Source organism: Carcharodon carcharias, chromosome 8 (genome assembly GCF_017639515.1).
Source record: "Carcharodon carcharias isolate sCarCar2 chromosome 8, sCarCar2.pri, whole genome shotgun sequence".
Lineage (NCBI taxonomy): Eukaryota > Metazoa > Chordata > Chondrichthyes > Lamniformes > Lamnidae > Carcharodon > Carcharodon carcharias.
The window spans coordinates 89,672,121-89,685,925 of NC_054474.1; the positions used below are offsets into that span (position 1 = coordinate 89,672,121).

The 13,805-nt window shown below is 42.3% G+C and overlaps 2 protein-coding genes across 7 annotated transcripts in view; one reads left to right on the top strand and one right to left on the bottom strand.

Annotated features, from left to right (window-relative positions):
• LOC121280741 (dedicator of cytokinesis protein 2-like) overlaps nt 1-13,805 on the bottom strand; it is a 627,095-nt gene that overhangs the window by 240,455 nt on the left and 372,835 nt on the right. The gene's annotated exons all lie outside the window — the stretch shown is intronic.
• The window catches only part of LOC121280742 (protein INSYN2B-like), a 124,452-nt gene continuing 123,232 nt past the window's right edge, over nt 12,586-13,805 (top strand). For all 4 annotated transcript variants that reach the window (XM_041192885.1, XM_041192881.1, XM_041192884.1 and 1 more), the window contains exon 1: nt 12,586-13,188. The gene's annotated coding sequence lies outside the window, so the exon portion shown is untranslated. The remainder of the gene's footprint in view (nt 13,189-13,805) is intronic.

Genomic DNA, 13,805 nt, shown 5'->3' on the forward strand with positions numbered 1-13,805 from the left:
GTTGGTTGAGATATGAATGGGGATCAGGACACTAGGAGAACTCTCCAATAGCAACAGAAAATGTTGGAAAAGCTCTGCAGGTCAGGCAGCTTCTGTGGGCAGCAAAACCATGTTTAAGATTCAGGTCTATGAGCTCGCGTGAGAACTCTCCTGCTGTTCTTCAAATGTAGGCATGGAATGCCACATGTTCACCTGAATAAGGAAATATTGGCTTGGTTTAATTTCTCCTTCTAAATACAGCATTTTCCTCAAAACAGGAAAGGCTGGATAGGATGAAGCAATGAAAAAGGAAGACTGAGAGATAAACTTGACTGAAGTCTTTACAATTATGAAGGGTTTGTTCTGGCAGCCATAAAGAAGATGGGCTTAATATTGTGGAAGAGGGGGAATGGTTGACTCGGGAAACTTCCTAACTTGGCAGACTCTTCTCCTTTCAAATGGCACCTGCCTGGTATATTTTCACCCCAAGGAGGATGGAGTCAGACCTGCCATTTCCAGAGGCAGGCCTGAAGTGGAAATGAAGGCCAGCAGGTTGGATCACCCATGTCCATTTACTGGGACATTGGTCCAGTTGTAATGGTGAATGTTAGACCTCAAATCCACACCATCACCCCATACCCATCCCACATACACCCTCATAGCTCCATGCCCCTCCATGATCCTTCATGTCCCCATATCCCCCCTCATAGTCCGCATTCTCCCGCCCTTCATACTCCGAAGTCCTGCTCATAACCCCACAGTCCCTCTATGCCCCATCATACCACCATGGCCCCTTATACCTCCATGCCCCCTTATACCCCATGCCTTCTCATACACATCCTCCCCACATGCCCCCATGTATCCTCAGTTACCGCTGACACAATATCCACTATGGGCAGGCCTCAGGAGCCATGTCTTTGAAATGGACATGACAAAATAATTAAACATCTGACAATCTAATAGATCTGTCAATCAAGCACACTTCATACTGAAAAAACTGTCCTTCAGAAAAGCCGTTCAAAAAGTTAAATTCCTTCAAGTAGTCAATTTGTTGTACAAAAACAAACACCTATTCAGTAACCACATCAAAGTCAGATAATCCTTTAGAATTGTCTTAAAACTGTCAATCAATTACCCCCACTGAGATAGATGATTCTGTAGCTTTTGAAACTCAGCCAATCTTTCATAATCACCCCAGTGATCAAAACAAACCCTTCTAAATGGAAACAATGAACCTATTGAAATGACAAAAACAGATGGCTATGTCTTTTCTAAGCTAAACCAGATGGCCTGCTAATCAATGGTTTCCATTTTTCTTCCCTAAGTGAAAGATATGGACTCTCCTTTTCAAACGTAAAGTACAGTGGACATTTAAATCACTTCAGATCATGACATTTTGCATTTGATGCAATGTTTTTTTCAACTTTGAATGCATAACCGCGCTCTTCCAAAGGGGAAAGGTACTCTAAAACATCTCAACACTTACACAATGTTGATCAATGTAATCATCAACTTACCTTTTCAGCACAGAGCCCTGTGATCAACCACTGCAGTAAAAACATGTCTACGTTATAAGACAGTACCTAAATATTGAAATCAAGAACAGATTTTTTTTGTTTACTTCAAAGCCTGTCAATGAAAGAATTCCAGGAGCAGGTGACTTTGTTTGTTTTCTCACTTGGCATTGGGAATGTGTTTCACAAGTCCCCTGAGAGGCCATGAACCATGTCTACTGAAAGTAGGGACTCTGACTCCAACAAACCTATAGGGGACTTTAAATTACCCACCCCTATAATGGAGTTGACAAGGGTGGGAATGCTACGTGTGGGCAGGCTATCTACACTCTTATCCCACACTGGCAAAAATTGGCAGAAACAGGAATGGGGGTGGGAATCCTGGAATCGGATCCCACCTGCCGTTTTTAGAGGGCTTCTAAGTCGGCCCAGCTTGGTGAAAAATTCTGACCAATGTTTCCACTTGTGGGGAGTCTGAAAGCTAGGGCCATAAACATAAGATAATAACCAATAAATCCATGAAGGAATTCAGGGGAACTCCTTCACCCAGAAAGTGGTTAGAATGTGGAACATGTTACTACCTTGAGTGACTGTGAAGAATAGCATTGGTGCACTTAAGGGGTAGCTACTTAAGTAAATGAAGGAGAAAGGAACAGAAGGTTATGCAGATAGAGTTAGCTGAAAGTGGGCAGGTGGAGGCTTCTACAGAGCATAGATACCAATGTCAACCAGTTAAGCTTTTCCTTTATTGTACATTTAATGCAATGCTATCCAATGGCCCCATTAGCTCAGAGCCTGCCAATTTCCCAGGCTTTCCAGGGCAGCTGACCAGGTTTTGGGCCAATCACAGCAGGTGGACTCCCAAATTCCTGGCTCCCTATCCCATACCATCCCATTGACCCTTGCAGTTATGCATAATCAGGTATAACTACTGGGATTGCAGCCTGTGAAATGCCAGGGCTGTACTCCGATATTCTGTTGTCACCTTAACTTTCATTGTCAATGATTAATTCAGATGGTAGTTCATAGAATCATAAAGCAGAAAAGAAAGCTATTAGGTCCATTTTGCCTATTGTACCTGTCAGTTCTTTGAAAAAAGCTGTCTAATTTCTCCCACACTCCTCCCTCCTTCTCTGTAGCTCTTTCAAGTGTATATTTTTATGCTACATCTCCCTCTTCCATCCACCTTCTTCCATCCCTTCTCTTCATCTTCCCTCATCTACATGCTCTCTTCCTCCTTCCATCCCTTCTTCCCCTCATCCACCCACCCTCTACCCTCTTCCACCCTCCCCTTCCTTCTTTCACCCTCCTCCTTCCTAGTCCACTCCTCCTCTTCCCTGTCCTTCATATGCTCCCCCTTCTGCGTTGAAGTTTTTTGCTTCTGGTGTATTTCCCAGCCAACATGCTCACTGTTAAGGCGACTGAACTCCTCCCATTGCGCAAACTTCTCTACTTTATGGAAAAGTTCAACAAAGCAGTGAGGATCAGTGATAATAAACTGGATAGAAAATAGAATGACACTAAAAAAAAGTGATAAAAATTCACCGTCTCAACCAGCCTTTGTTTATACTCCAGCTGGGATATTGGAATTAATTTTCTAACTTGTACAAAAACAAGTGGATTTGTGGCAAGGTGCCTAGCTGAGGGTGGTGAAGGGGGCTGTTTGAGTATGGCTTTGTTCTAGTGACAGCAGTCTGCTTACAGTGAGATCTTACACAGTGGCAACCAATCAATGGGCCGGATTAATATAATTCACTTCCAGACTAAATTCTGGTGATAGAATCTAAACCATGAAGGTAACTGTAACCTTGTTCAGGTGGCCACCTGAAGGATACAAAATAGGGCTGGTACACTTCCAAGTAGTGGCAGATATTGAGAAAGACTTGGATACTCATATTGTACCTTTCACAAGCTCAAGACACCCCAATGCGCTTTATAGCCAATGAAGTACTTTTGAACTGCAGTTACTGTAATAATGAGTAAATGCAGAAACGAATTTGTGCACAGTCAGCTTCCATGAACAGCAATGTGATCTGCTACAGGTCTCCCTCTGTGCCTGTTATAAGAGACACAGAAGAGGAACGAGAGAATTTCTGAGGCAAGGATACAAAGACAAGTGTTTAAAGTCTACAGAGGCCAGCCTTGCTTTGGGATTGGCCTGACCTCATGGGTTAAATTCATTATTGCATACACGCAAGCCGAGGCAGTCAGCTCATTGGGGGTAAGATTGCTTCAACATGCTCCCACAGCAAAAAGAGAAGCCTGTTCTTTTTAAATGAGCTTTCCTTTCATTCTCACCTTGATTGCTCCACAGGAGCACGTTGCTCCACAGGTTTTCAAACTTTATCATCCGCAAACCACTTAGGGGCGCATAAGACCCTGAGGACCACCTACCAGTCCTACCTTACCTGCTTTCACTTGCCACTACAAAGAAAAACTCATCGGAATGAATGATGAGAATTGCTACTGCTTTTCAGTTGATGGCTGGTTCCAAGCTGGAAAGCTTTAGTTCTATGTCAGGTTCTACATTAAGCTGATTTTTCTTCTTCATTTCCAGCCCCACTGGTGTTGAAATCCAATCTCGTACTTGTATTTTGTTAGGAGTGACTGCTTATGCTTCAGAACAGAGCTGCGTTGGTGAGTGCAGAATATTCACATTTTTCTGGAATAAAAGTGTTTCAAACTTTTCTCATCAAAGACCAGATTCAGTGGCTTAGATTTTGGATGGCACACTGAATGCACTTTGAGAACCACTGCTTTACAGAGAGCCAGCATGGACTTGATGAGCTGAATGGCCTCCTTCTGCTGATTCTATGATCTCCAACCCATCTCTACCACCCACAACTATCCAAGGAAGAGGACGATTGTCCCATTAGATTGAAGTGCAAGAGTGAGTAGTCTTTTTGTGTTATAGATTGTTTCATAAACTCGATGGAAGAAACAAGAGCTGAACAAAGATCAAAAGGGGGCCATTTCAAAGTATTGGGGTCAAACAAAAATTTGGTAGAACATACAGGATATTTGAAACTTTAAAATGACCTCCAGTCTTCGAGAGAATAATTTTTTCCAGTATAAAACATATCAGTTGCATTAATTTTCCAGATTGCCCAAGTTGCTTCAACCGAAAGGTTGGGGCACTGCCAAATGACAGAGAAAACCACAGCTTGGCATCTTAACTAAAACTCTTACAGCACTTACACTGCTGTCAAGAAATATTGAATGTAATTTCACTGTATTCTGACACCCTTGGCTCCTACTCAGTTTTGTCATTTTTTTTAAAGACAGACAAGTGCAAATAGGCCCAATTTTCTCTCTCCCTTAAAGATGTTTGTCAGTCAATGTGTTGACTGGGATGAGCTGGCCGAATGCAAAGCGTTTCTATTTAGAGGACATCTGTCTACTGATTATTGTGCTGGCTTCCGCACATACAGCACTACTTGGTGAAGTGAGTTAAAAAGCAAATCTGACACAGCGATAACAGCATATATGTACATATGTCACTTAAATTCCAATAAGGTGCTGACAAGCTGTAACCTTGAGCTATTCAGTATTTCTCCTAGGCATTAAAGCCTTCAACAAATTTAGAACTGAAGGCAATTGTAATTAACTTTACATTTTCTTTTGATGATTTTGGCGGGTGGATAATATAATCTTTCATGCCCAAAGCACTCCAGCGCTAACCAATGAAGCCCCATTTTACCGAGTTTTAAGGGCTGAGGCCTACTCAATTCAGGCTGCAGCCTTTGATTGCAACTATATATAAGACATATTAAAGCTCTGGAATTTATTCAAATTAGAGTAAAGCCCCCCGCTCTATGTGACAAGTGACCCTATTGCTCATCACCCATCTTAAAACAGAGATTCATGGGAGGTTATCAGGGTTTGTGAATGAGCTATGGTTGAACAATTTGCTCTTCGTGAACTTGAGCATGTTTGAAAATCTAATGACTGCAGCCAATGAGACCAGCGAATGGGCAGGATTTGAGATGATAATACACCAGATATCAAGGAAGTTTCCACAATTTTCAAGGATATTAACCATAGATAAAGGCAAAATACTGCGGATGCTGGAAATCTGAAACAAAAACAAAAAATGCTGGAAAAACTCAGCAGGTCTGACAGCATCTGTGGAGAGAAAGACATAGTTAACGTTTCGAGTCCATATAACTCTTCTTCAGATGACTACATGTGATTTCAGCTCTGAAAAAGAGTCATACGGACTCGAAATGTCTTTCTCACCACAGATGCTGTCAGACCTCCTGAGTTTTTCCAGGGATGCTAACCAATTCATTATTTCATCTCAGATGCACTAGCAACATTATTGTGGGAATGTTTCAATTCATGTTTTCAATGTGAGGCATCTACTGAAAATATACTCTTGGGAAAAGGAATTATTGATTTAATTCATATGAATGCAACTTTTATGTAAATGCCGGGAGAGAAAAAAAAATACATTTGAGTAAGAGGATTAGCTTGCTAAGCATGCGAAGAGAGTTTGGCCTAGAAGAGAGACTCACTCATCTCAAGGCAATCAATACTTTCTGCTAGTCAAGAAAAGATATGTAAGCCCACAAATAAGGGTAGTGTGGCGTATTTATTAATTTTCTTCTCAAGGGATATGTAGTTAGTCAAGTTAATATGAAATTTCATTCTAATAACAGGGGAGGTGGTGGCATAGAGGCATTGTCACCAGACTAGTAATCCAGGGACCCAGGGTAATGCTCTGGGGTCCTGTTTGAATCCCACCACAGCAGATGGTGGAATTTGAAATAAATTAAAAACAAATCTGGAATTAAATCTTCTAATGATGACCAAGAAACTATTATCAATTGTTTTAAAAACCCATCTGGTTCACTAATGTCCTTTAGTGAAGGAAATTTGCTGCCCTTAGCTAGTCTGGCCTACATGTGACTCCAGACCCAAAACAATGTGCTTGACTCTTGAATGCCCTCTGAAATGGCCATTAAAGCCGCTCTCTTCTCAAGAACAATTAGGGATGGGCAATAAATGGTGACCTAGCCAGCAACATCCCAATCCCATGAATGAATAAAAAAAAATATTCCCAGCATTCATTTGTCAGTGAAGTAAAGCAGGTTAAGAATTCACATCAGAGCTTATCTCACTAAAATGTGTGCAGACCACATTTAGAAAGAAAGAATGGGCAGAGGAGCATGTAAAAAAAAAAAAGTATCTAGTTCAGACAACAAAGAGGACCTATTGTCACACACCTCTTGTTCACAGTATTGTTTACTTTGATATTGGGGAGTGTAGGCTACTCATAAGAGCAACCAGCAGCAGTCTACCTCAGAATATCTAAGACAAAACTGAAACTTACAATGAAACCTATGAGTAAAGGGTAGCTTTGTCTCCTTGGTCACTCTTTGCTCTGAACAGAACCATTCATTCATGGGCCATTCATGTTCTCTGGTTCACTGTCACTGGTTTCTCCAGCAAGTGGACACTGCATTTCTTACGAGTAGGAGTTTACCTTGACTACCCAATATTTAGATACATGATAGCATGACTTGAGGATTAGTAGCAAATAAACCCTTATTAGGTAAACTGAATATTGTAATCTCATACGTGTCCCCATGTGCATTTCTATCTTCCAAAAGATGGACCGATGAATACTTCATGGACACATGGCCAATTATAAGTCAACTTAACTGACTTATTTTTTATATAGTATGTCAGTGAATAGAGTTCTGATTACAGTGAAATTTAATCTGTTTCTTAAAAATCTTCATATCACATAAAACAAAAAGTCTGCCACAGTATCCTTGTGAGCAGGCTAATTTAGGCATGCATTCTCCCAGAATGCAGTCAGCATTAGGATTAAAGCAGAGCAGGTTCTCTCCATCTCATGGTTTGGATTCCTTCCCAGCTCCCTGGTTTCACCAACTGTTTCTTAGCTGGACAGGAAGGCAAAGGTTTGATCTCTGACCCATCTCTATCTCTTCTTGTGAGGGATGACTACCCAGAGCTAGAAACCCCCTGAATATAGACATGACTTGTTGAGCAGTCCCTGCTCTATTGAATGAAGGAAAGCCTTTTTAAAAAGCTTAGCATCTGTCAGTACTGTTGGCCACATCATAGTCTCAAAATGATGTGGAAAACAATTCAGATGGTTGGGTATTTTCAGGAAGCTCACTAAGACCCCTTTCAACAACAACTTGTGTTTACATAGTGCCTTTATGTAGTAAAACATGCCCAGGCGATCCAAAAGGGTGCAATCGGACAAAAATTAACACCAAGCCAAAAAAGACAGGTGACCAAAAGCTTAGTCAAAGAGATAGTTTTGAGGATCTTAAAGAAGAAAAGGTGATGAGGCAGAAGTTTAGGGAGGGAATTCCAGCGCATAGGTATGTGGCTGAAGGTACAGCTCCCAATGGTGGGGTGAAGGAAGTGGGGATGGACAAAAGGCCAGAGTTAGAGGAACGCAGTGATCTTGAAGGGTTGTGGGCCTGAAGATAGGGAAGGGTGGGCCTTGGAGGGCTTTTAACACGAGCATGGGAATTATAAAGTGGAGACATTCGCAAACTGATAAGCCAAGGTAGGTTTGTGAGCCTGCAGGTGATAGGGACTTAGGCGGAATTTTACGGCGTCATTGCGGTGGGGGTAGGGCTGTAAAATGCAGCGAGCCATTCAAAAGTCCATTGACTTCAGTGGGACCTTAAAACCCTGCTGGTGTAAAAACCAGCCCTTAATGTGAGTTAACATACAGGCATTTTGGAAAATCTGCAGTTTATGGAGGTTGGAAAATGAGAGGCTCATCTCAAGAGCCCTGGATTAGTTGCATCTGAACATACCAAAAAATGGGCCCATTGTCCTAACAGCTACAGCCTTTGCGTTCTGTCAAGTAAAACAAGATTATTGGACATTTGAGAATTAGCTCATAGAATTGGATTTTACATCAAAGACATACTACAGTTTGAAATCAAACCTCCTTTCTGACCAATTCTCTCAAGTCACCACTGACCAAGGAAAACCTTCCTTTTTTTCTCTAGCCTAATTATAACATCATTACATCAGCTAACCACAGCTTCGAGGAAAACAAATTATCCCACAGTTCAGCAGGAATGTTCCTGCAGATCCTTAGATCAGTTGTCACATAGTATGTACTTGTCAAACACACTTCTATGTAATGAGTCGTGCTTGTCTCCAGCTAAAAGAACATCACAGTCTCCGGAATAACTGTGGCTCCAAACCTTGATATAAAAAGGTTCAATTCTGTAGCTGTGGACTATGAGGACACCACACGCTGTACAAACAGAAACCTCCCTATCTAATAACTGTGGCAGAATAGTAAATACGTTTTTCTTATAACATATGAAGGAGTTGTATTTACCTCAGCACGTCTTAGAGAAGCTTCACCACATCCATTGCATAACATTGCAGAGCAGAGGCATTCAATATCTGGACTAAGGTGGCAACCACTTTGTACACAGCTAGATTCCAGAGGTATGGGTAGGGCTTGGCTCTAACATCTCACCAGCATGGTTAGCACTCCCTCAGTACTGCACTGAGGAAAGTGTCAGCTCACTTTCTGCAATAGTGCTGTAATCTTCAGAATGAGGTTTGAACCCACAACCTTCTGACTCAGAGGCGACAGTGCTACCCACTGAGTCACAGTTCATGCATAGTATTACATTATTAACAGCCTTTAAGAATTTAAGGGATCCATATTTTGAATGCATTTGATGATTCATGAATCCCTCACTACAATTAGTAATGACATTACCCGCTGTATTTGCTCATTGAACACTTTTTTAACTATGTTACTATAAGTCTGTCATTAGCAAAACCACTGAAGATCAACTGATTAATCAATGCAATTAGCAAGGTGCTCACTGGATTTTATTTTTCCTGACTTTAAAATTTTAGGAAATTGTAATTTGCTTTTCATAAGGCATCTTAATCCTCTCTCAGAAATGACTTGAACTACTGCTACAGGTTGGATGTCCAAAATCCAGATGTCTACAAACCGGAATTGTCCAAAAAAAACAGACATGTTTGAAACGGCAGCTTAAAGAGAAATAAAATCCTTGGGCTGCATAGGCATAGGAAATGGAAATGTGGCAAATGTCTTGCTCCTGATCTCCATCCACTGAGCCCTGCTGGAGTCCCCGTGGGTTCAGCCGTGATGCTCACCAAAGTCAAACTGCCTGTCGACATTCGGTTCCTGAGGCTGAGCATGAGTGAGGTATAAGAGGGCTGCTAAAATGCCTCTGGAGACATAGCCCTGTGAATGTCAGAGCACTTAGGACAGGAGGGGACAGAACAATTAGCAAATGAAAGGAGTAAATTGAGTGGTGGGGGGCGGGGGGTGAAATCAATGTCTGCTTGTCCCGAGCACTAATGAAGCGTGAGCAGATACATTTAGTGTAAGAAAGGGAGATGTTAGTTAAAAGCAAAATACTGCAGATGCTGGAAATCTGAAACAAAAACAAAAATACCTGGAAAAAGTCAGCAGGTCTGACAGCATCTACGGAGAGGAATACAGTTGACGTTTCAAGTCCGAATGACTCTTCATCAGACTCTTCATGTTAGTTAAGTTTAATTGAAGTGTTTGTAATGAAACAGCGAAGATGTTTAAAGAAGTTGATTAAACAGGGGATTATGGCTATTTTCAAGTGATCACCAAGCAATTACTGAATCCCCGCACTTCAACAAAACACAAAAATGGTCTGCAATCCAAGATCACAGATCTAATTCTAGGAAATAACTTTATTTAGGGCTACACGTTTCCATGTCTGTGATCTGTGTGAGTTTGTGCATGTGTGTTTTTGTGCGTGCCTGTGTAGGGTGTGTACCTGTCTAAGTTTTGTATCTGTGTGTGGGAGTGTTTGTCCATCTGAATGTGTGGAGGTGCATGTGTGTGTGTCTGTGGGTGAGGGTGTTTAACTGTGTGGTGGGTATTTATATGCTTGTGTTTCTGTGCAGTGTGGGCATGTGTGTATCTGGGAGATTGTGCGCGTACATATGTGCCTGTGTGTGTGGTTGTGTATTCTGTGAAATTGTCTGTGTGCCTGTGTCTGTGCATGTGTGTGTTTGTGCGTCCCTGAGATTGTGTGGGTGTGCACATGCCTGTGAGATTGTGTTGATGTTTGTGTGTGTCTGTGAGATTGTATGTGTATGTGTGTGTCTGTCTGTGAGATTATGTGGGTATGTGTTCCTATGAGATTGAATGTGTGTGTGTGTGCCTGTGAGATTGTGTGGGTATGCATGTTCTTGTGAGATTGCATGTGTGTACGTATGGGGGGGTGTGTGTGTGTGTGTCTGTGAGATTGTGTGGGTATGCGTGTTCCTGTGAGGTTGCGCGTGTGTGTGTGTCTGTGAGATTGTGTGGGCATTTGTGTGTGTCAGTGAGATTGTTTCAGTATCTATTTGTGTCAATGCATGCGTATGTGTGCGCGCATGTGCGTCTATGTGATCGTGTGGGTATTTATGTGTTGCTATGCTGTATGTGTGTCTGTGAGATTGTGTGGGTGTCTTTGTGTCTGTGAGGTTGTGTGGGTGTAGATGAGTGTCTGTGTGCGCATGTATCTGTGTGCTTGAGAGATTTTGTAGGCGTGTGTCTTTGCGGATGTCAGCATGTATGTTTGGAGTGGGATAAATCATTTCCTGTGAATTTTATGCTCATTATGATAGTGCAGAGAACTGAAGCCCAGTTTAACAAAAGACCTCTCTGAAGTAAGGCCAAAGACAGATACCTTCTAATGCACCAGCGTGACATTTCTTCATCCCTCCTTAGCTATTCTGTTGCCTATCTGAATGAGATAGTCAATTTAATATCAATTAGTGCTGAAGAGATTTAGAACATGGAGCAGGAGAAAGTTCACAGAACCACAAATCTTAATGGCACAGAAAGAGGCCATTTAGCTCATCGTATCTGCACCGGCTCTCCAAATGAGCATTATGACCTGGTGCCATTGCCCTGCCTTTTCCCCATACTCTTGCACATTGTTTCTATTCAAATAATCATCTAATGCCCTCTTGAATGCCTCAATTGAACCTGCCTCCACCACACTTCCAGGCAGTGCATTCCAGACCCGAACCACTTGTGTGAAGAGGTTTTTTCTCACGTCACAGTTGCTTCTTTTGCAAATCACTTTAAATCTGTGTCCTCTCATTCTTGATCTTTTTACGAGCAGGAACAGCTCCTCCCTATCTACTCTGTCCAGCCCCTTCATGATTTTGAACATCTCTATCAAATCTCCACTTAGCTTTCTTCTCTCCAAGGAGAACAGTCCCAACCTCTCCAATCTATCTTTGTAACTGAAGTTTCTCATCCCTGGAACCATTCTTGTGAACCTCTTCTGCACTCTCTCCAATGTGTTCACATCCTTCCTATAATATGGCACCCAGAATTGTACACAATACAGTTCTTGCCAGTTTTCCAAACTGGAAAGGACATTGGATGACAGGTGTACTGGGCTTGGTTATTTTGCCTTCAGATTGGAAAGCTTGGCAACATTCACCCATGGTGAATCAGCTGGTGTCTATGGAACTCTACCCCAGTTACCTCAGCCATGAGCAAATTAAGTAGGAAGAAGGGAGGAGAGGTAAGGGGAGGTCTCCTTACTCAAGTTTCACGCAGCCTCGTTCACGATGTCAAATACCTCCACTGGTACCCCCAGAGCAATATGCTGATCTCCTCTCAGGTGTTGAGGGTGATCTGGGTTGGGACCAGAACTCAACCTGTCGGGCTCCGTGGTGGAAATACTAATACTGAGCGAGTGGTCACTCCGTCCAGACCTGAGCACACCACGGGATGTCAGCCCAGTTCTGAGAGGGCAGATTCTAGTCTCCACTTACCGGGATGTCTGAAGTGGTGTTCAAACCCTTCACTTTCCTGACTGCAAGAGGCAGGAATGCCAATACACCCTGGGTTCATTCTTATATAATTCTTATATTATAATGCAACATATTTCATGATAAATTATCCAAGGTGATTCATTTTAGAAAAATGAATGACATGACAGGTAAACCAGGATCTAGGAAATACTAATTGAATTAACAGAATCAAAAGCATAGTTCCATTGCCCTTTTAATGATGCACAAGAGAGAACAGATTGCACTGACAGGCAGACTATGGAGCAGCTCGAGACTTGTGGATGGAGGAACAGCAATTGCCAAAGCCTGGGTAATTTAGAGCCTTGCTCGGACGTGGGGAGCCTGAACTGATTGACACACTGATAATTATTTACCCAAATTCCACCTCTACTGCTAACTCAGAACACCTCTGATCCGAGTGTGGTATATAGCCAGTTCTCACATGGAATGTGCAGGAAACAGAGAGAGAGAGAGAGAGAGAGAAAGACAGCGGCAGCACTATCAGCTTTGCTTCTGCATTATTTGCTAGCAGTGCTGCAGCTCAGATTGTAAATATACTAAAGCTGATCCTTGGTTTGCATGGTACAGTATCTTTGAACAAAGCTCCACCAAGATTTCTCCTCCCAACACTTCACCAGGACGAGGAGTTATGAATTGACTGGATTATCTTGTGCGCAGAGAAAACAAGAGATGGAGAGGGGAGGAGGGGTGACTGAGGGATTAGTCTTGCTAAAGCTTTTAGCTGGTTTCATCGGGGTATTAACTTCAGGGGTCTCCTCATGAGAAGAGCTGAAAATGGAACACCGTGCTCACTTTCAGCGTATGTCACAGATATCGTACGGCACGGGGGAACTGGCAGGTAAGAAATCTTCCACTAACAATATTAACCCGCAGAACGTGCATCATAATCATAAAACATGTGGCTTTTAAAAGTGGGCAACTTGTTAAATGCTATTGAGCAGACCTGCAATGTACTTTAACCTCCATATCTATATGCTAAATCAGCATCCTAAATCAGTGTTAAGCCCATGCCTTTAACGATCTATGAAGTGGCAGGTATATTTTCAGAGAGGGTCTCCATAAAAATCACTTGATCTTTACATCTGTTTCCTACTCTGTATCTAGTGAGTTAGTCTATGGTGTTTGATGTAATGTTCCATATAAACATTGGCCTGTTCAAGGTTGTTCAAAGCTGTCTCCTTTGCCTAGCCCTCTCCCTCAGTTTCCCCAGCACCAATAATGGAATTAGATAGCCTCAAGGTACTGGCATCTCCCAGTCATGCACCCAGCTTCAGGAAGCTGGAAGAACGTGGTAGGGGAAAGAGAGAGAGAGAGAGAGGGTGAGGGTTGACGGGGGAGAAAGGGTTCGAAATTTTAATTAGCGATACAGTCACTGGAGAATTGGTCAATAGTGATCTGCAGCCACATTTGGACTAGAAGGACTGGTGTTAATAGTGAACAACAGATGAAGTATTC